Raw genomic sequence first — 21,871 nt, 5'->3', positions numbered from 1 at the left:
AACAATCTACCTAACACTGTTCGGGAGGCAGACACACTCTGTCAGTTTAAATCTAGATTAAAGACACATCTCTTTAACCTGGCTTACACATAAAATCATTAACACATTTCTATAATTCAAATCCGTTAAAGGATTGTTAGGCTGCATTAATTAGGTCAACCGGAACCGAAAACACCTCCCATAACACCTGATGCACTCGTTGCATCGTAAAAAGAATGGCATCTACGCTAATATTAGTCTGTTTCATTCTTATTCCGAGGTCACCGTAGCCACCAGATCCAGCCTGTATCTGGATCAGATGGTCACTCCAGTCCCCCGGATCCAGTCCGTACCCAGCTTAGATCGTGGATCACCACCTAGAGATGACTTCAATAGCCGTGGATGTAAACCAGATGAGCTCCAAGGCGGATCATCAATAAAGACCTCGCCAACCTTGACGGCCATTGGCACTACACCACAGGATCCTGATGAGTTCTCTACAATCAGACATTGGTACAAACTGTTGTTTGGTCTGGCCAGAGGAGAACTGGTCCCCCGACTGAGCCTGGTTTCTCCCAAGGTTTTTTTTCTCCATTTCTGTCACCTGTGGAGTTTTGGTTCCTTGCCGCTGTCGCCTCTGGCTTGCTTAGTTGGGGACATTTTCCAGCGATATCGTATACTATTTGAACTGAACTGACGATGATATCACTGAATTCATTGATGAACTGCCTTTAACTGAAAATTGATTGTTACAATAATGCGTTACTTACACACTATTGTGCTGTTTAAATACTGTGCAGTTGCTTTGACACAATCTGTATTGTAAAAGGCGCTATATAAATAAAGGTGACTTGACTTGACTTGACTCAGGAACTAATGTGTACTTACACTGAAAATACACAAAAACTGACCACCTAAAATAAAGTGTGGAACCATTGTGGATACTCAGGAACCAAGGTGTACTTACACTAAAATTACTCAGGAACTAATGTGTACTTACACTGAAAATACACAAAAACTGACCACCTAAAATAAAGTGTGGAACCATTGTGGATACTCAGGAACTAATGTGTACTTACACTGAAAATACACAAAAACTGACCACCTAAAATAAAGTGTGGAACCATTGTGGATACTCAGGAACTAATGTGTACTTACACTGAAAATACACAAAAACTGACCACCTAAAATAAAGTGTGGAACCATTGTGGATACTCAGGAACCAAGGTGTACTTACACTAAAATTACTCAGGAACTAATGTGTACTTACACTGAAAATACACAAAAACTGACCACCTAAAATAAAGTGTGGAACCATTGTGGATACTCAGGAACCAATGTGTACTTACACTAAAATTACTCAGGAACTAATGTGTACTTACATTGAAAATATACAAAAACTGCCCACCTAAAATAAAGTGTGAAACCATTGTGGATACTCAGGAACTAATGTGTACCTACTCTAAAATTACTCAAGAACTAATGTGTACTTACATTGAAAATATACAAAAACTGCCCACCTAAAATAAAGTGTGAAACCATTGTTGATACTCAGGAACTAATGTGTACCTACTCTAAAATTACTCAAGAACTAATGTGTACTTGCATTGAAAATATACAAAAACTGCCCACCAAAATAAAGTGTGAAACCATTGGGGATACTCAGGAGGAAATAATGTGTACACACACTGAAATTACACAAAAACTGACAAGTTAAAATGTGGAGCCTGTGTCAGAGTCCATGGAATAATTTACATGGAGAATAAAGACAACATACATTTTAATACAAAGAAGTTACATGCAATATATAGTAAGTTGATATATAAAAAAATATGTAATGACACCATTTTTTATAGATATTTTAAATTAACAAGCACTCTGGATCTGCATGTATCTGGATCTTACCTATTTATATTTCATATATGAACTACTTTTTAAGTCTGTTCTTCATGGCAGCAAATTAATGAATTTTGAAGTCCTTTCTTATGTCATGAAACAGCTGAGCAATTACTCCTTTTTTGTTTCGTTTGCCTAACCAGTGATACCACTGAATACATTTCAAATGCTCTTTTAAGAGCTGACTGCTTTTGTTGCCTCTGTGCTTGTTGACCTGTGACTTGATGCTTTGCCATGCACGTTCTATGTGCTGTGTATGGCAACCAGTGTTTGGATCAACAAAGTTTTCTGAATGGTTGACAGTAAAATGCCTGTACCCATGTCTACGGAGAGCCTGAACATATGCTCTCCAACAGTCACTGAAAATGGTGGACCCTCTTCTCACGTGCCTTCTGATAATGGGTATGAGAGTCTGTTTTGAGCGGTTTTTGACAATCTTTAAAATTGGCAAACGTCTGTGGCCCTTGATTTCCAGCATTCCAAACACCCAGTTGTTTCTTCTCCATGTAGTTCGAAAACGACCACGGTTATACTAGAAGAAAAAAATACAAGTTTACATGCTGGAATTAAGCCAAAAATTTTAAAAAATATTTTATTAATTGCTACAGTAAATCAGTCAAACAATTTTGGTTTAAAATAATGATATTAAAAACCTAGCAAATAAAAATAATAACACATTCTGCTGTCATGTTACAAAACTAACAAGAGCGTTTAAAATTTTGTCATTTTGTAAAATGACATTACAAAAAATGATAATAAAAAATAATTAAGAAATCAGGTGAAAAGGGAAAATCTTTTGTTTACACACAATCATAATTATTCAACCTGGAAGAGTCTGTAACAATTTCCAAGTGTATGTTAATGTCAATATATAATTTTTTAAGATGTTGTCATAATACAACTATGTAATACTAGGGTCACTCCGTGTCAACTCAACCAGAGGTCCCCGGCTCAAATTTGTGATTTTGCTAATATTTATTTGAAAGAAAGATAGACATGTATAGTGATAAAAGCCATATAAATGATTAAATATTAAATGTCATGGATGAATATTTACTGAGTAATCCACTATTTTGTAGAGGAAGGTCGAAATGGAAATTTTCACCTTAGATTTAGAGTAGATAAAAAATGAATTCAGAAAGATGGCACAGAGATTGGTAGTTATATTAGATCAGTTTACTTTAGTTATCTTAGTTGCATTATGTGCCAGTAGTGACCAATCAAAACTAGGGAAACAGCATTTTTATTTTTAACGCCTTATGAGATTTGGTTCCAGAGATATTGGAATTTCAATATGGCTCAAATCATCAAACTGTACACATTTTCAGTGTTCAAAAACCAAATGTGGGTGAGTTTAAAAAAAGAAAAAAAGAGGGATGTCTAAAAAACAAATAATGTTTAAACTGGAGAAGAGTCTTTTTGTCAAGACAACTGCACTGAACATACCAGTCTGAGTGCTATAAATATTATTTTTCCAAAGTTTGCGTGCCAATAACTCAAGAAGTATTAAAGATACTGCTATATGATTTTAGATTCTAGGTGTTAATAAACTTTTCTTTTGGAACAGATCTATAGACCTTTGAAATCTAACATCAGATTGAATGCTTTTCTGTTCCGTTCTTCATAGGATCCCATTCAAATAGTGTCCATTTGTTTTTAATGTAGATAACGTCCACAGCTTTGTGTCATCTACACACTCATTAAAGTAAGGCACTGACAAATGACTGTCATTGCAAAGCGATGGCGCTATGGAGCCATGTGCTATTTAAACACATTTTAATAGGTTTAATATTAGATTATCAACTCTGAATATACGCTAATTTGACTAGAAACAATGGAGATCGGAAATGCAAAGCATTATCGGACCTACTTTCATGTTCAGGAAAAACATCTATATATTCAGTCAACTGAGACATGAGAATCTCAACGAGGCTTAATGTCCAGATTGTTGAATGTTACCCATTTTCAGTGGTTGAAATCCAAATGTTGGTCACTTTGTATACAGCTGATACTAATTTTATTTTAAAGGAACCGTATGTAAGAAATTTATGTCAGCTAATCATAAAATGGCCCTGACATGTCACTAGACATTAAGAAATCATGTTCATTTCAAATACTTATATCACTGACAACAGTGGTCCGGCCAGGATATTGTCATTTAAAAGGCCACAGCCATATCACCCTGCAGCCCAAGATTGGTTGTTCACTGAAGCTAAGCAGGCCTGAGCCTGGTCAGTACTTGGATGGGAAACCTCCTGGGAAAACTAGGTTGCTGTTGGAAGAGGTGTTAGTGAGGCCAGCAGGGGGTGCTCACCCTGTGGTCTATGTGGGCCCTAATGCCCCAGTATAGTGATGGGGACACTATACTGTAAAAAGCACCGTCCTTCGGATGAGACGTTAAACCGAGGTCCTGACTCTCCGTGGTCACAAAAAATCCCATGGCACTTCTCGTAAAAGAGTAGGGGTGTAACCTCGGTGTCCTGGCCAAATTCCCTCCACTGGCCCTAGTCAATCATGGCCTCCTAATAATCCCCTTCCATTCAATTGGCTATATCACTCTCTCCTCTCCACCTGTAGCTGGTGTGTGGTGAGCGCACCGGCGCCATTGTCCTGTGGCTGCCGACGCATCATCCAAGTGGGTGCTGCACACTGGTGGTGGTTGAGGAGAGATCCCCCATATGATTGTAAAGCGCTTTGGGTGTACGGAAATACACAATGAAAGCGCTATACAAATGCATCATTCATTCATTCATTCATTCATTCAAAAGTGAAAGTTACAGCCCTCAACTGATGTTATTGTTGTCATTTTGTGTTTTGGTCTGAGGCTCCACCCTCCAGCTATCTACCAATCACGAAGTCAGTAGAGTTTTGTGATCCGGGTTGCCAGCTCTGTTCCAGCTGCAGCATACGAACGTGTCGGATAAAACATGCATAACGTTACGAAACCTAAATACGTCGTGACAAAGTCCGAAATAAAACAAGGATTTGTATAGGAGACGCCTTTGAAAGATGCAGACGGCTGAAAAAGGAGAAGAATTTGAAGATAGACGCCAATGTTGCTAATTTTCTCCTGGACATGTAAGATTCATCTATGTTTGGCTAACTTTGCTTCCGTACACAGTGGATTCTCCGCGGTCGGCCGTGCTAAATGCGTTCATAAAAAGCTTTATATCGCACCACTAGCAGGGTATGAAAACAATCTATGTTCCGACTGAAATGTGGTATTACAGTACATCTTTACGAAATATTTGGCTAATCGCCATCTGTAAATTTTTGCGATACATAATTACTTCGCAAAACATCTCTTGTGAAGCATAAACATAATTAACATAAGAAAAACAAATTACTGTGTAGGACTCGTCACTTGCCATTGGAAGCTCCTTGTAGCAGCCTACTCCTGCAGCTTAGCTGGCAACCTCGAGTCAAGGGGGATACACCGTTCTACAGTATTTTGAAAGTGATTGCAGTACCAGTTTTGGCCACAATCCTACATACGGTTCCTTTAAGAACAATGTGTAAAAAATGAAAGTGCAATGAAATGATCAAGCTGAGGCACATTACCTTGCTTTCTGTTGACTACTTATAAGATTCTACATTTGAATCAGTTTCAGATATATTTGGAAGAAGAGATTTTGTTCAATTTTGTTCAAGCTTCCAATAGCTACCAAGATTTTAAACATGCAGTATTGTAACATGTTTGGAACAAATCCCACACCTTATAAGGAAGTATGGTTGTTTACGCCACACATTTCATTTACATCAACCAAGATTTGCCTCATCTGGATTAATTATTAGAATTTCTCTTGTTTATTGTTAGAAAATATGAAGCATAGATAGTCATAGATCAACCAGTATCTACTGCTTAAGGGCATTGGAATTAATGAAAATAATTGCAATAATTACTATTATATAACTCTGAACCCTAGGAAAATGGAATCCTGTGTAATCTTTTTTCCATTTCACAGTGTTCATACTTTACCCAGAGTTAACCATTAATCCTGGTCATTCATAATCTGGGATTAAACCATACAGAGCTCTAAAAATAAAGATTCCAAAATAAAAGTTTATTAAAAACCAGAATCTAAAATCATATTAAGATAACTTTAATACTACTTCAGTTACAGGCACACAAATATTAGAAAAAAAATCATATTTATGGGCCTCCAACAGGTATGTTCTATGGCTATGCAATTATTCTAATTGGGGAACAATATACGATTCCAATTTCAACATTATTTCTTCTTCTGACATTGGTCTTTAAATAAAATAACTATCAGCTGTACACAAATTGACCAACATTTGGTTTTAATAATTCTGCATTCTTTCTAAAGTCAATGTACCTCCCTGTAACTTGACTCTGAATCTCAGGTGAAAGTTGGCACTTTGACTTCCCTCTACAACAGGGGTGCTCAACCCTGTTCCTGCAGATCTACCATCCTACAAAGTTCAGCTCCAACCCTGAACAAACACACTTGAACCAGATAATTAATCTCTTACGTAGCACTTGATAATTACAGACAGCTGTGTTGGAGCAGGGTTGGAACAAATGTCTGTAGGTAGGTAGATCTCCAGTAACAGGTTTGAGCACCCCTGCTCTACAAAATAGTGGATTACTCAGTAAATATTCATCAATGACATGTAATATTTTAGCTTTCATCACTATACATGTCTCTCTTCAGAATAAATATCTGCAAAGTCCAAAATCTGAGTTTTTGAAATTTGGTTGATTTGACATGGAATGACCCACTAATTTGTCAACCCTTACATTTCCAAGACATTTTTTAAAAAATTCAGAGAAACAGTTTGCAGCTATAGCAAACCTTATAGGGAATGGATAAAAAAAAAAAAAACAATTTTAATCAAGGGGATTAAGATGTTTGATCAGAGAAACTGAGATAACCCCTAAATTTACCTGCTAGGTGACCTGATGAAGGAGAGAAAACATCTCAAATATTGACTTCATGCCTGGACACCTCAGTGAATGCCATTCTTGTACAACAGAACATAAAGGTTGACTGACTTGAATATGCAAAAATGAATTTAGCTAGGCCTGTAGAATTCAATAAGAATGTTTAATGGAGTGATGAGATTAAATTGGTTCTTTCTGGACCCATGGATGATGGTTTAGCAGAACTGTATATCTGGCACAAAAAAAAGCATCCCCCTACATCATGACATTTAAAGTCGAGTAGTATTTTTTTTCTCAAATTAACCTCATTTGTCTGTGCTCCATTTACCTTTCTTTTATGTGCAAACTTCGACTCATCAATGGAAATAAACTTGCGTCTTGATTTTCCACCCACTGTAAGACCAGTCCTTCTTCTCAGTCTTTGTAGTGCAGCTATGCATCTAAATAACAAAAATATTAATGAATGGCATGCAATGGTTAATTGCTTTGTTTCTGTATTTATTATAAAGAGGTACCAAACCTTCCTAACGGCATTTGTCATTCGGGACAGTGTTCTTGAACTTCTAGCTATTTGATCCTCTAGCAGGTCAATTTGCCTGAGTTGGAGACCTTGTGCAAATCTGAGAACAAGGAGCACATCACTAGTACTGACTTTTTCCGCTCTACAGGCTGTACAAATATTATTGTGGTAAATCATTATGTTTACAACATTCTACAGATAAATAAGACATTCTCTTTCTATAACCACTCACCGGTAAATAAATTCCAACCATTTAACGAGCTGTACTCTACTTTGGCTGAAAAGTGAACCTTTTCTTACTGATGATGACACTTTGCGATGACCCTTTCTTCTGCACATCCTGAAATAAAACAAATTAAAAACAATAAAGTGAAACATAAAATATTCTAACTGTCAATACAATATTTTGTTTTAACTGTGACTCAGGAAAAAATATCTCATGAAATGTTCATTCATAAAGCAATCAGCTCCAAGAAGCTTTGGTTTACATTGCATTTAGAACACCTTTGCTGCAATTAAATAACTGTAAACCAAGGTTTCGCAGAGCTTATTGCTTTTATAGAATGGTTTGACCATAAAAAAATATTTTAATAGATATCTAGATAAAAAAAAGTTTGTCAAGTTTTAAGTTTTAAAAAATTTTAAACAGTTAAAAAAAAGTTAAAGACATTTAAAAATATTTTTAAGTTTGAGGGTTTTCAAGCTGAAATATTTTGAAGTTTAACTTAGTTTTTAAAAGCTTAATGTTTGATAGATATAATTATATTTATTGTAATATGCTTAATTAAAAAAAAAACATATATACTAGACTGTATTTGTAATGTTTTACATCAGTAGTGTACAAAAAGTGTACTTTAATCTGAATTTTCCTTTATCTCTTGTTATACTAATTATTTTATTTGTAAGATAATTTAATATATTAGGTTAACGTCATAAATAGTATTATGAAAAAGTATTATACATGCTTTAAATAAACCAATAATATAAACTTTATCATATATGCTCATGTGAATTTTAACCAAAATATTAATGTTGGAAACACCTTTGGTAACCTGTACATATGCACAAATAAAGTAACTGTGTTGCTCTACTTACCATATATAGCCATCGGTGCTCTTGTGACTGGTCAGCTTCATTTCTTTTCCGCAAACGCGTTGGTGCTCCTCAAAGAAGTCTCTTCTTGATGAACCATTTTATTAAACTTTTCCGATGAGATCCTCTTCTGCAGCGATGTAAAACGTTATGTATTTGCTCGGATAAATTCATTTTAAACTCATCACTAAAACACCCTCGTGACCGCAACCTGTACACGAAGTGTTATGCGGGAGTGGAACACCCAATCAGAGGTCCACTCTTGTAGACACGTTACGCTCATGCGCAGTCAGAGGTGTGTGTGGCTGGCTGGCGGTCAGTGTTGCCAAGTCCGCTTATTTTAAGCGACTTTGGGCTTGTTTTTTTGTAAAGTCGCTTACAAATATTGATAGTCGCGGGTCGCGTTTTTTTGGGCTTGTTTCTAAAGTGTAGTTGCTTATTTGGGCTTGATCCCAGCTCCATAATAAGTTGTCAAGCAGATATTTTCTATATGTTATTTAAACCATAGACAGATATAAACGATTAAAACGTAGGAGTTTGTCTACTGTTCCCACTGTCTCTCCCTCCCCTTTCCCCATACACACAGGAGACAGCAGTTTTTTCCCACCCATATCCTGCTTCTAATTGGCTCTGACCCAGATGGCAACGAGTACTAGCCAATCATAGGCAGGGCAGTGCAATCTTTTTTTTTTTTTTTATTAATTTTTATTTTTACGTTTAAATTAATGCGCGCGAGTTGCGATTGCGAGTCGACTGATGGTGACTGACTGGATTGTATGATAGTTTTTTTGGAGGAACAAATGCCCGGGACAAAGTGGGCGAAATACCTCAAAAGATATAACAAAGACTGGGATAAAGAGAAAGGAGTAAAAGAATGGATTCAACACGTCGCGGGGGATGACTCAAAAGCAATGTGCAGAGTATGTAAGTGTGAAATACGTGCAATGTCAAATGTTTTCTAATGAAGTTTTCTAATGTTAAATAATGTTAAAAGGTGGTTTAACTCCCTCTTGTGGTCATTGTCCTGAAGGTCAGGGGGGAGAAAAATAAATAAACTACTTTATTGACAATCTGTATCCACAGTTTAAAAATCCGTCCCCACGGATTGTAAAACTGCACACAGTTTATTTATTTTTCTCTTCCCTGAACCTAGGGGGGCTCCGTAGAAAAAGTCGCTTGTTTTGGGCTTGTTTTCACAGGCCTGGTTGCTTATTTATCTCGCGAGATCTGGCAACACTGCTGGCGGTCTTTTTTCGAATATCAACGGCTGACGACTGATGGAAGGTATGAAGTTTGCAGTTAAATATATTGACTGTAATGTATGAAACCAATTAATGGAGTCTGTTCCTAAAGTATTGTGTTAAATCAATCGTACCATGCAAGAAAGGAACTTTCGAAAGCCTATAGTTAAGTGCTACTTTGATTCCAGAGACAGGATTTTGATCCTTAAACACTCCAGTTATGTTGCGGAAGAGGAAGACAAAAAGACCCCGGATTCTCCCTGTTTTAGGTAAAGAAGAAATTATAATCCTACAGCAGTGTGTACTTAATAATAGCATGTGAATAATTTTGGTCACTCTTAGTTTTCAATTTACTGTCTTCACTACACATATAACTACAAATATAACTACTGTTTTCACAGATGAGGACAGCGAGGTAAACAAGCAGTCTGTGGATTGTGAAAATAACCCAGGTAACGATAACTTCATCTTCTTGACATTTATTTGGGACACTATCATGCATACATATTATCTTAATGCAGTAATTCTACTTGTAACTAATTCATTACATTACTTTCTTAATATTTAGCTAAATATTTTAAAATTATTATCATAACATTTTCTTTTGTATATAGTAATTAGAATAATGTTAATTTTGTTTTACAGAGGACTCATGCCCAGACACTGTACCTGCTGCCAGCTCTTCTTTGAACAAACCAAGTGAAAGGGAGAAAGGTGAGATTAATTAACTGTATGGCTAAAAATATGACTGTTATTTCAAACCTGATCTTTGATGGAACATAACCTATGAGTGACAGAATGTAAATTTGCTTATGTATGTTAAGGACTCCAGGCAGCTGCTGAGGAATCACCAGTGGATCTGTTGAAACGGATAGAAGCATTAGAGGAAGAACGTCTCGGGTTACGTATGTAACCTTAGTTCCCTGAGAGACCGAGACGCCGCGTCAAGAACGCTATGGGGAACGCCATTGGCGGGCCGCACTCTGAACTGTGTCAAAACAACCAATGAAATGACGGGAGTGACGTCGCAGGCGCGGTGACGTCATCAACCGGGAAGTATAAAGCACGTGCGTTTGAAGCCGGCGGCAGCTCTTTAGGAATGAGGCGAGCGCCGCAGGGTGCGGGAATTATGGTCCGAGACGCGGCGTCTCGTTCCCTCAGGGAACTAAGGTTACATACGTAACCCGAGACGTTCCCTTCCGGGAACTCGAGCCGCGTCAAGAACGCTATGGGGAACGAGACTACCTACGCCCCCATAATTTCCGAGCCCTGCAAGTGTCTGTGCAACCAGGGTGGAAAAAGAGAGAGCCCTTGTCTAGCATCACGCGGACAAGAAGGCCCTGTAGTCCTCGGCCCTCGGGCACACGAGGAATGGTAGTCTTCCTCTGTCTGGTCGCCAGCCAGAGCGAGAGGTACTCCGCGGCCCTCAGGCACACGCAGAGTCTTAGTCCTTTGTCTGGGAGGGACCGAATGACCACTGTCTAGCCTCGGCGGACAGATGGTGTGGGAAGTGCTCGGTCTGCAGACCCACGAGGACGGTGAGCTTGACCTCAAGGCTCCTCGGCCCTCGGGCACACGAGGAGAGGGTGATCCTTTGTCTGGGGGTTCAGCCAGAACAAGAGGGATCCAAGGCTCGGCCTGGAGCTCCGCCAGGACGCGAGGGAATAAGCCATTGTATAGCATTACGCGGACAAGAGGGCACTGCAATCCCCGGCCCTCGGGCTCACGGGGAAGACAGTAGGTGCCTCTGCCTGGTAGCCAGCCAGTGCATGAGGCACTCCTCGGCCTTACTTGAAGGCAGACGAGGAGTCTTAGTCCTTGGTCTGGGGAAAGCCAGAAACCAGAGGGACCGAAGTACACTCGGTCTGATAGCATCCTGCGTCAGAAAACGAGGAAAATTAAGCCATTGTCTAGCATTCCGCGGACAAGAGGGCTGTACAGTTCTCGGCCCTCGGGCACACGAGAACCGTGACCTCTGCCTGGTTCGCCAGCCAGAGCGAGAGGTACTCTGCGGCCCTCGGGCACACGCAGAGTCTTAGTCCTTTGTCTGGGGGTACTGCCAGAACAAGAGGGACTGCGAGAGCTTTTGTCTAGCTTGCACGGACAAAAGTGGGTAGAATTTGCAGATCTCTTTTTAGGTGGCAAAACGACTTCTCTTCTTTCCGCAGAAAGAATACGCCTTGATAAGTCTCCTCCTGGCTAGGGAGGTGGCTGACCCTCCAGGCCTAGCGCACTAGACCGAGAGTACAGCCGAGCCTGGAGCGGCTCTTAGGTCAAGCTCATAAAACCTAACGAAGGTTAGGGGCGAGGACCAACCCGCAGCTTTGCAGATGTCCTGTATTGGAACACCTGCTGTCAGAGCCCTTGAGGCCGAGAGACCTCGAGTGGAGTGAGCCTTGAGTCCCAGGGGAGATTGGAGACCAGAGGACTCGTACGCAGTAGATATGGCATCGATGATCCATCTACTGATAGTAGGCTTTGAAGCCGGGCTCCCCCTCTTAGGGGGGCCGTAACAGACAAGCAATTGCTCTGTTTTACGCCACGTGGCAGCTCTGTGGACGTAAGCATCTAAGGCTCTGACTGGGCACATGCAGTTTAACTTCCTGTGATTGGGCTCCGTGAACGGAGGAGGATAAAACGCCTGTAGCGTTAGCGGCTGTGGTGCTAGGGAGGGGACTTTCGGGACGTACCCGACCCTGGGATAAAGAAAGGCCTTGGCCATCCCTGGGGCAAACTCTAGGTGAGAAGGGGCCACTGAAAGGGCCTGCAAGTCCCCTACTCTCTTGAGAGAGGTGAGTGCTAACAGAAGCGCGGTTTTTATTGAGAGAATGCGATCCGTAGACTCCTCTATGGGCTCGAATGGAGGCTTGCATAGAGCTTCTAACACCACTGCCAGGTCCCACGTGGGGACCCTTGGTGTCACTCGAGGCCTCAGCCTGAGTGCACCGCGGAGGAACCGTATGACCAAGGGCTCTCTGCCTACTGAGAGGCCACCTAAAGGGGCGTGGTAGGCACTTATGGCCGCCACGTATACCTTTAGAGTGGAGTGAGCTAGCCCTGCGGATAAGCGAGACTGTAGGAACTCCAGAACTGTACCGACCGGGCAGTTGACTGGGTCCAGGTGGCGCTCGCGGCACCATCTCGCGAATAAGTTCCACTTAAGGCCATACAGTTTCCTCGTAGAGGGAGCTCTGGATTGGAGCAGGGTCTCAACAACCTCGGTTGAGAGACCCGCTTCTATGAGTTGCGCCCCCTCAGGGGCCATACCCATAGCCTCCACATCTCTGGGTGGGGGTGGCATATCGCGCCACCAGCCTGAGACAGGAGGTCCCTCCTGACGGGAATCTCCCATGGAGAGCCGTCGAGGAGAGATACCAGGTCCGAGAACCATACTCGTGCCGGCCAGCGCGGGGCTACGAGTAGCAGCCGCACTTGAAACCGACGGACCCGTTCCAGAACTCCCGGGAGCAGAGCGATCGGGGAAAGGCATACAGACGCAGCCTCGGCCACGTCTGTGCCATGGCATCCAGCCCCAGTGGAGCTGGAGGAACTAGAGAGTACCAGAGGGGACAGTGCGATGTCTCTCGAGTCGCAAACAGGTCCACCTGTGCCTGGCCAAACACTCTCCAGATCTGCTTCACCACTTCTGGGTGAAGCATCCATTCCCCGGGCCTCGGCCCCTGCCTCGACAGGACGTCTGCTCCCACATTCAGATGTCCAGGAATATGGACTGCTCTCAGGGAGAGGAGTTTCTCTTGCGACCAAAGGAGTATCCGGTACGCCAACTTGTATAAGAGGCGTGAGCGGAGTCCTCCTTGATGGTTTATATAGTAAACCACCGCGGTGCTGTCTGTACGGACCAGCACATGACGGTTTCTTAGGTCTGGGAGAAAACTCTTCAGAGCCAGGAATACGGCCAGCATCTCTAAGCGGTTTATGTGCCACGAGAGATGGTGATCGCTCCATAGGCCTTGGGCTGAGCGGCCACTCATGACCGCCCCCCCACCCGGTAAGGGAAGCATCTGTCGCTAGCGAGACGCGGCGACAAGGAGCTCCCAAAACCGGACCCTGAGAGAGGAACCAGGGTTTCCTCCACATGGCCAAGGCACGTAGGCATCGCCGCGTGACCTTGATCTTGCGGAGCGGGTTTCCCCTCGGGGAGAACCCCCTGGTCCTGAGCCACCACTGCAGTGGTCTCATGTGCAGCAGTCCAAAAGGTATCACGTTGGAAGCGGCTGCCATAAGACCTAACAGTACTTGGAACTGTTTGACAGTGAGTGACTGGCCTAGCTTGACCGCATTTACTGCAGTAAGTATGGAATTGATACGTGCAGGTGACATTCGTGCCTGCATGGTAGTCGAATCCCACACCACGCCTAAGTAAGTGGTCCTCTGTAATGGAGAGAGCACACTCTTCTTGGCGTTGAGTCTCAACCCCAACTTTTTCATGTGAGCGAGAACAACACCTCGATGCTGAACCGCTAACTGTTCCGAGCTGGCTAGGATGAGCCAGTCGTCTATGTAATTGAGTATGCGGATGCCCTGGAGTCGCAGTGGAGCCAGTGCAGCATCCACACACTTCGTGAAAGTTCGGGGTGAGAGAGCTAGGCCGAACGGAAGTACTCTGTATTGGTAAGTCAAGTCAAGTCAAGTCACCTTTATTTATATAGCGCCTTTTACAATACAGATTGTGTCAAAGCAACTGCACAGTATTTAAACAGCACAATAGTGTGTAAGTAACGCATTATTGTAACAATCAATTTTCAGTTAAAGGCAGTTCATCAATGAATTCAGTGATATCATCGTCAGTTCAGTTCAAATAGTATACGATATCGCTGGAAAATGTCCCCAACTAAGCAAGCCAGAGGCGACAGCGGCAAGGAACCAAAACTCCACAGGTGACAGAAATGGAGAAAAAAACCTTGGGAGAAACCAGGCTCAGTCGGGGGACCAGTTCTCCTCTGGCCAGACCAAACAACAGTTTGTACCAATGTCTGATTGTAGAGAACTCATCAGGATCCTGTGGTGTAGTGCCAATGGCCGTCAAGGTTGACGAGGTCTTTATTGATGATCCGCCTTGGAGCTCATCTGGTTGACATCCACGGCTATTGAAGTCATCTCTAGGTGGTGATCCACGATCTAAGCTGGGTACGGACTGGATCCGGGGGACTGGAGTGACCATCTGATCCAGATACAGGCTGGATCAGATGCTTCGCCCCTGAAAGCGAACCTGAGATACTTCCTGTGTTGAAGAAGGATGGAGACGTGAAAGTATGCGTCTTTTAGATCTATCGTGACAAACCAGTCCTCGGACCTGATTTGTGTCATGACCTGCTTGACTGTAAGCATTTTGAACTTCAGTTTCATGACTGAGCGGTTCAGAAGCCTGAGATCTAAGATGGGCCGAAGCCCCCCATCCTTCTTCGGAACAATGAAGTACCGGCTGTAGAACCCGGATTCCCTGTCTTGAGGAGGGACCACCTCGATGGCCTCCTTCCTCAGAAGAGTTTCTACTTCCTGTTCCATTACCAGACCCTGCTCAGGGCTTACTAATGTTGGAAATACCCCGCTGAAAGGTGGCGGCTGGGCGCCGAACTGAATAGCATAACCTTTCTCTACAGTACGCAGGACCCACTTTGAAACATTTGGCAGTAGTTTCCACGCTGCCAGAAAGTTTACTAAGGGTACCAGCCTCTCGAGACTGGTGTCTGGATTTCCCCGAGGAACTAACTCGGAGGCCTGTAACAGCAAACTGGCAGGACACTCCTGAGCTAGCTGCTCTGAGGACCCCCGCGGGGGTTGCGAACTCTCCAGGGCCGCTACGTTTCCGGGCGGAACAGCTAGAGGATGTTCTCGGGAGATCGCCGCGCCCTGTAACACTGGCAGGGTTAGCTGACAAATCTCCTGAGGGCCCCGAGGGGGTTTGAAACCCGCACCTGGAGGTACGGTGCAAACCCCCTCGAGAGGGGCTGCCCTCAACGGCCCTGAGCCACAACCGTCAGGGCCGCTTAGCCGAGGACTTCCTGGATTGGAGGACGACCCTCAGGTCAGGCCTCTTCTCCTTGGAAGCCCCCGACTTAGAGCGCCGCTTTCCGGGTCCCCTGGGTTTAGCCGGGGGAGCACGGGCGGCGATGCTCTGTTTTTGTGCCTCACGGTGGGAGCTCGTACACGGCTGAGGCTGCTTCTTTGATGGTGCAGCAGCCTCAGAGGAGAACACGCGGCGAGGAAGGAATGTTCTGAACGCCGCCGCCTGCTTGCGGGCCTCCTGGTGCCTGGCTACTACGGTATCAACCGAGGCACCAAAGAGGCCAGAAGGATGCAGGGGGGCGTCCAGAAGCGTGACCCTGTCCTTTTCTTTGACATCGGACAGGGTCAGCCAGAGATGCCTCTCCGTGGCCACCAGGGCTGCCATAGACCGCCCCACAGCGCGGGCGGCCTCCTTGGTGGCGCGGAGAGCGAGATCTGCAGTTTTCTGCATCTCCGTAACGCTTACTTCCTCGCCGCTGCTGAACTCCTTCAGCAGGTCAGCCTGGTAGGCTTGCAGGATGCCCATAGTATGAAGGCAAGACCCTGCTTGACCTGCTGCCGTGTACGCCTTGCCCATCAGACCAGATGTAAGCTTAAGGGGCCTGGTGGGCAAGGACGGAGCCTTCAAGGACGATGCCGAGCCGGGGGACAGATAGCCCGCAAGCGTCTGTTCGACCCGTGGCATCGCCCTATAACCACTCTCCTCCGCCCCCCCCACATTTGGCAAGGCAAGGCAAGTTTATTTATATAGCACATTTCATACACAATGGTAATTCAAAGTGCTGTACATAAAAAGGAATTAAAATAACAATAGCATAAAAATCATAAAAATTTAAAATAATCACAACAATAAAAACAAAATTAAGAACATTTAAGATGATTTAAAAAAGAAAATGATTTCAAATTAATTAATACAGAAGTGATTATACATAAAATAATGCAATCTGTTCGGACGTAGCACAGTGCTCATTCAATAAATGCACAACTGAACAGATGAGTTTTGAGTCTGCATTTAAATGTGACTAATGTATTAGCACATCTGATCTCTTCTGGAAGCTGATTCCAACTGCGGGCAGCATAATGGCTAAAAGCAGATTCCCCTTGTTTTGTGTGAACCCTTGATATTACTAACTGACTCGATCCTAGTGATCGGAGTTGTCTGTTAGGTTTGTATACAGTGAGCATATCTGCAATGTATGTAGGTCCTAGGCCATTGAGTGCTTTATAAACAAGTAAAAGTACTTTAAAATCTATCCTAAACATAACTGGAAGCCAGTGTAGGGACCTAAGGACTGGTGTAATATGCTCTGATTTTTTGGTTCTGGTCAGAATCCTGGCAGCAGCATTCTGTATGAGCTGCAGCTGTCTAATGGTCTTCTTGGGAAGGCCGGTGAGGAGACCATTACAATAGTCTACCCTGCTGGTGATAAAGGCATGAACAAGTTTCTCCAAATCTTGACGGGAAACAAAACATCTAATTCTTGCAATGTTTTTAAGATGATAGTATGCTGATTTAGTTACTGCTTTGACATGGCTACTAAAACTGTGATCTGACTCCAGAATCACACCCAGATTCTTGACTTGATTTTTTGTTTTTTGACCCCTAGCGTCAAGGTACGCATTTACCTTATGAACTTCATCTTTGTTTCCAAATGCAATGACTTCTGTTTTCTCCTTGTTTAACTGTAAAAAGTTTTGGCACATCCAACTGTTAATTTCATCAATGCATTGGCAGAGAGAGTCAATGGGGCTGTAGTCATTTGGCGATAAGGCTAGGTAAATCTGGGTATCATCTGCATAGCTGTGATATGCAATTTGGTTCTTTCTCATTATTTGACTTAGTGGGAGCATATACAGGCTGAACAATAGCGGCGCTAGAATTGAGCCTTGTGGGACTCCGCATGTCATGGACGTCCACTTAGACTTATGTTCTCCTATACTCACATAATAGCTTCTCCCTTCTAAGTATGACCTGAACCATTTGAGAGCCATCCCAGAAAGCCCGACCCAGTTTTCCAGTCTATCTAAAAGAATGTTATGATCGACTGTGTCGAACGCAGCACTGAGATCTAGTAATACCAGCACTGATATTTTGCCAGAATCTGAATTTAGGCGAATATCATTTATTATCTTTATGAGCGCTGTCTCTGTGCTATGATGTTGTCTGAAGCCAGATTGGAAGTGGTCCAGGTATCCATTTGAGTTTAAGTAGTGATTCAGCTGATTGAAAACAACCTTTTCAATAATCTTACCTAAAAAAGGAAGATTTGATATTGGTCTATAGTTGCTCAATATGGTGTTATCAGGATTTCTCTTTTTCAAAAGGGGCTTAACAACTGCAGTTTTCAGGGAGTTTGGAAAAGTTCCAGAAAGAAGTGAGGTGTTCACCACTTCTAAGAGATCTGCTTCTAAACAGTTAAGCACACTTTTGAAAAAAGATGTGGGAAGTGTGTCAAGGTGGCAGGTTGACGATTTGAGGTGCTTTACTGTTTCTTCCAAAATGTTGCTATCGATTGCTTCAAAAGTAGACATAATGACTTCTTTTTGAAATTGCGGTCGGATCTGTCTGACCTCTGCATAACTTGAGGGTGTGCTAATTGTCTTTCTGATATTATTGATCTTCTCAGAAAAGAAGGAAGCAAACTCATCGCACTTGCTGTCGGAGAGCAGTTCACTAGGGATCTGACTAGGGGGGGTTGTTAGTCTCTCAACGGTAGCAAAAAGAGTGCGAGTGTTGTTTAAGTTCCTGTTTATAAGGTTTGAAAAGAACATTTGTCTAGCTTTACCTAGTTCAGCATTGAAAGCATGAAAGCTGTCTTTATAGATGCTATAGTGAATTTCGAGTTTCGTCTTCCGCCACATCCGCTCAGCTTTTCTGCATTGTCTTTTCATACTATGTACTGCTGTTGATTTTCTCCACGGCGATTTCTGTTTGCCAGAAATTCTGATTTTTACAGGTGCGATGTCATCAATGACATTCTTAACTTTTGAGTTAAAGGACTCCAGGAGAAGATCAACAGAGTCTGCAGAAATGCTTGGCATTGAAGATATAGCCTTCATAAATAGCACACTAGTGTTATCATTAATGCATCTCTTTCTGACAGAGACAGATCTAGATTCAGTGGTAGCAGAGATCAATATATCAAAGAAAATACAGAAGTGATCAGACAGTGCTACATCCTTGATAACAGTGGATGAAATGTTTAGACCCTTACTGATGAGTAAATCAAGAGTGTGTCCACGATTGTGTGTAGGCCCATGCACATGCTGAATCAGGTCAAAAGTGTTCAAAACCGTTATAATTTCTTTTGTAGTTTTGCTTTCTGCATTTTCTATGTGAACATTAAAATCCCCTGCAATAGCAAAACAGTCAAACTCTGAACAAATCATTGATAGCAGTTCTGTGAACTCATCAACAAAGACTGGACAGTATTTTGGGGGCCTGTAAATAATGATAAACAGAATGCGTGGAGCCCCTTTCAGCATAATCCCTAGATATTCAAAAGACATGTACTGACCAAATGACACTTGCTTGCATTGATAAACATCTTTAAAAAGAGCAGCGACGCCACCGCCTCTTCTAACAGCTCTGCAGACACTCATGAAAGTAAAGCCTGGAGGCGCTGATTCGTTGAGGATTGTTGCGCTACCGCTGTCTTCTAGCCATGTTTCATTTAGAAACATAAAATCCAGGTTGTTTGTGGTTATAAAATCATTGATCAGAAGTGATTTATTTTTTAGTGAGCGAATGTTTAAAAATGCTAGCTTGATGGCATTACTTTTTGTCTCTAGAGCAATCTTAGTTTGATGCAGAATGGGCCTCAGACTAGATGGGTCAACCGTACGGCTTGAGATGGCCTTAGACTTTCTATCACATATTAAAACAGAAATAGGGAAAACTACATGCACATTGGGTTCCCGCTTGTTCTGTAAACATTGCTGAGTGTTGCTGTTATCATAGCGGGGACCCAACACATATCACTGAGAGCTGTTATCAGTTGTTTTTGGTTCACTCACAGCAGACGGAGGAGGGTTTGGGCCCTGACGTTGTGGCAGCGGCCGGAGAGCTCTCACAGGAGGAGGAGGGCGAGCTGGGCCCACAGGCTTTGGTGGTTGTGGGGCCCGCCGTTTTTTAGCTGATAACTGGGGGCTTGCAGCAAAAGAGTGGGAGAGTCTGGTTCCAGCATATACCAGTTCCTCCATTTTCTGTGAGAAGCTTAGAAGTGGAGATGCTGGAGAGAGTGATAGTGTGTCTGGTGAATGGAGCTCTGGCTCTGGTGTTTCCGGTGGCTGAAAAATGTTGTCCTGGCTTCCCTGGCTGTTTACTAGAAGGTCGTCCTTCGATGCTGAGTCTTGGAGCTGTTGTGATACGTCACAGTCTGTCTGTGATGAGCTCTGTGGGCAGGGCTCAGCCAGAAAAGTGTCCATAAGCAGTGCTTGTTGTGGCTGTGTGGCGTTGTCAGTGTCCTTGTGGGTTGTGTTGACCATATGATGACTCTGAAGCTGATAGGATGTCCTGTCGTCACGCATACACTGTCCAAGTGTGTGTGTGCCATTCATGTTGGGTGGACTGGCACATTCCACTGATGGATGCCTGAGTGAAAAATAGATGTTGTCCTTTAGCACTCTCGCACCGAGTTTGTTTGGGTGGAGGCCGTCCAGTTTGAACAGTTGTCTATGGCCCCAGAAAAGGTTGAAGTTGTCAATGAAATTGACTCCTTTTTGACTGCAGGTTCTTTGTAGCCAGGTATTCAGTCCAAGCAACCGTGAAAACATGTTAGTTCCCCTTGCTGGGAGTGGTCCACTGATGAACGACTGAACTTCAAGTCTTTGAAGTGTTTCAATGAGCTCACCAAAATCCTTCTTTAGGAGTTCTGACTGCTCTTTCCGAATATCGTTCTTTCCCACATGGATGATGATTCGATTTGCAGTCTTGTGTTTCATTAGAATGTTCCGAAGTTCCTTGTTCACATCAGAGACGGTTGCTTGAGGAAAGCAGCATGTAGTTGTAGTTCTGCTACTGATATTTCTGATAATGGAGTCACCCACTATCAGAGTCCTGGGCTCGGCTGCGCTCTGAGTTGAGTGCCGCTGTCTGCTCGAACTTGCACGCCTGTTTGTAGCGATGTTAACAGCTGGCTGATACGATCCCTGTTCAGTTATATATGGGGATTCCTCACCAACATTCATTAATGCTTCAAATCTGTTTTCAAGCAGTAAAGGTGGTGGTAAAACACCAGTTTTTGCAAGCCTTGTCATAGCTATATCTGGAGTAGAGGATGATACCGCAGCAATACGAGATACTCTTGACAGTCTGATGTCTCGAGTGCCTTTGGGTCTCGCTCCCTGTTTTTGCCATCGATTTGTGTGTCGATCAGTTTTGGCTTGTTCCTCTACATTTCCAAACTGTCGGTATTGACTAGATTCACAGGACTCACCGGCTGTATGCTGAGGGGGTCCGTGATGATGATCTTCTGTGTGTTCCGCCTGTTTTGGAAGTCCAGCAAGTAACTTTGTTTCTAAAACCACAATCCTTTGTAGAAGTCTGTGACAGTTTGTGCAGCAAGTAGATTCCAGAAGAGGCATTTTTCTTTCTTGTCTGTTGAAAGTAGGCAGCTGTGTTTTCCCGTCTCCGGAATGTAAGCTGGGAGGCAAAAAGTCTGCTTTTTCGTCAAAAATGTGTTGTCTGAGCACTGTGCTGATATGCTGAAGTTAAAATCTGAAGTTAAAATCTTAGAAAAATAGAAAAGTTCATGAGCAGGGAGCAGAGCGTGGAGCAGTAAGCAGAAGCGTCCGAACAGTAGCAAAGCCGGAAGCAAAATTTCCATAATTTTCAGCGGGGGAGAAAAGACGGGAGGAGTATGGTTTCTCCCACGACCTCGAAAGTTCTTGGTGGAGGTCGGGGAAGAAGGGAAGGCTCCGTTTTAGAGGTGCTGACTTTGTCCGCAGGAAGCGATCATCCAATCGGCTTCGCTGCGGCTCATGAGACTGTTTATGTTCTGCGGGCCAAGAGATGTTGAGCTTGGCTACCGCATTAGTCAGCACCTCTACGAGCTCCTCATAGTGAGGCGAGCGTGATGGCGGTTGGGGTTCGTCCAGGCTCTCCATCTCAACCTCCTCGGAGGAAGAGAGGAGAAACTCTGGGACCTCCTCCCGGGGGGAAGTAACCGCAGTGCGGGCTTCCACATCCAGGAGGAGGTCGCTCGA

At 43.3% G+C, this 21,871-nt stretch overlaps 1 pseudogene; it reads right to left on the bottom strand.

Moving 5' to 3' along the window:
- Nucleotides 1-1,939: 1,939 nt before the first annotated feature.
- On the bottom strand, nt 1,940-8,570 carry LOC141326022 (uncharacterized; annotated as a pseudogene).
- Nucleotides 8,571-21,871: the final 13,301 nt, after the last annotated feature.

Source organism: Garra rufa, chromosome 2 (assembly GCF_049309525.1).
Source record: "Garra rufa chromosome 2, GarRuf1.0, whole genome shotgun sequence".
Lineage (NCBI taxonomy): Eukaryota > Metazoa > Chordata > Actinopteri > Cypriniformes > Cyprinidae > Garra > Garra rufa.
This window is presented reverse-complemented; position numbering and strand designations above follow the sequence as displayed.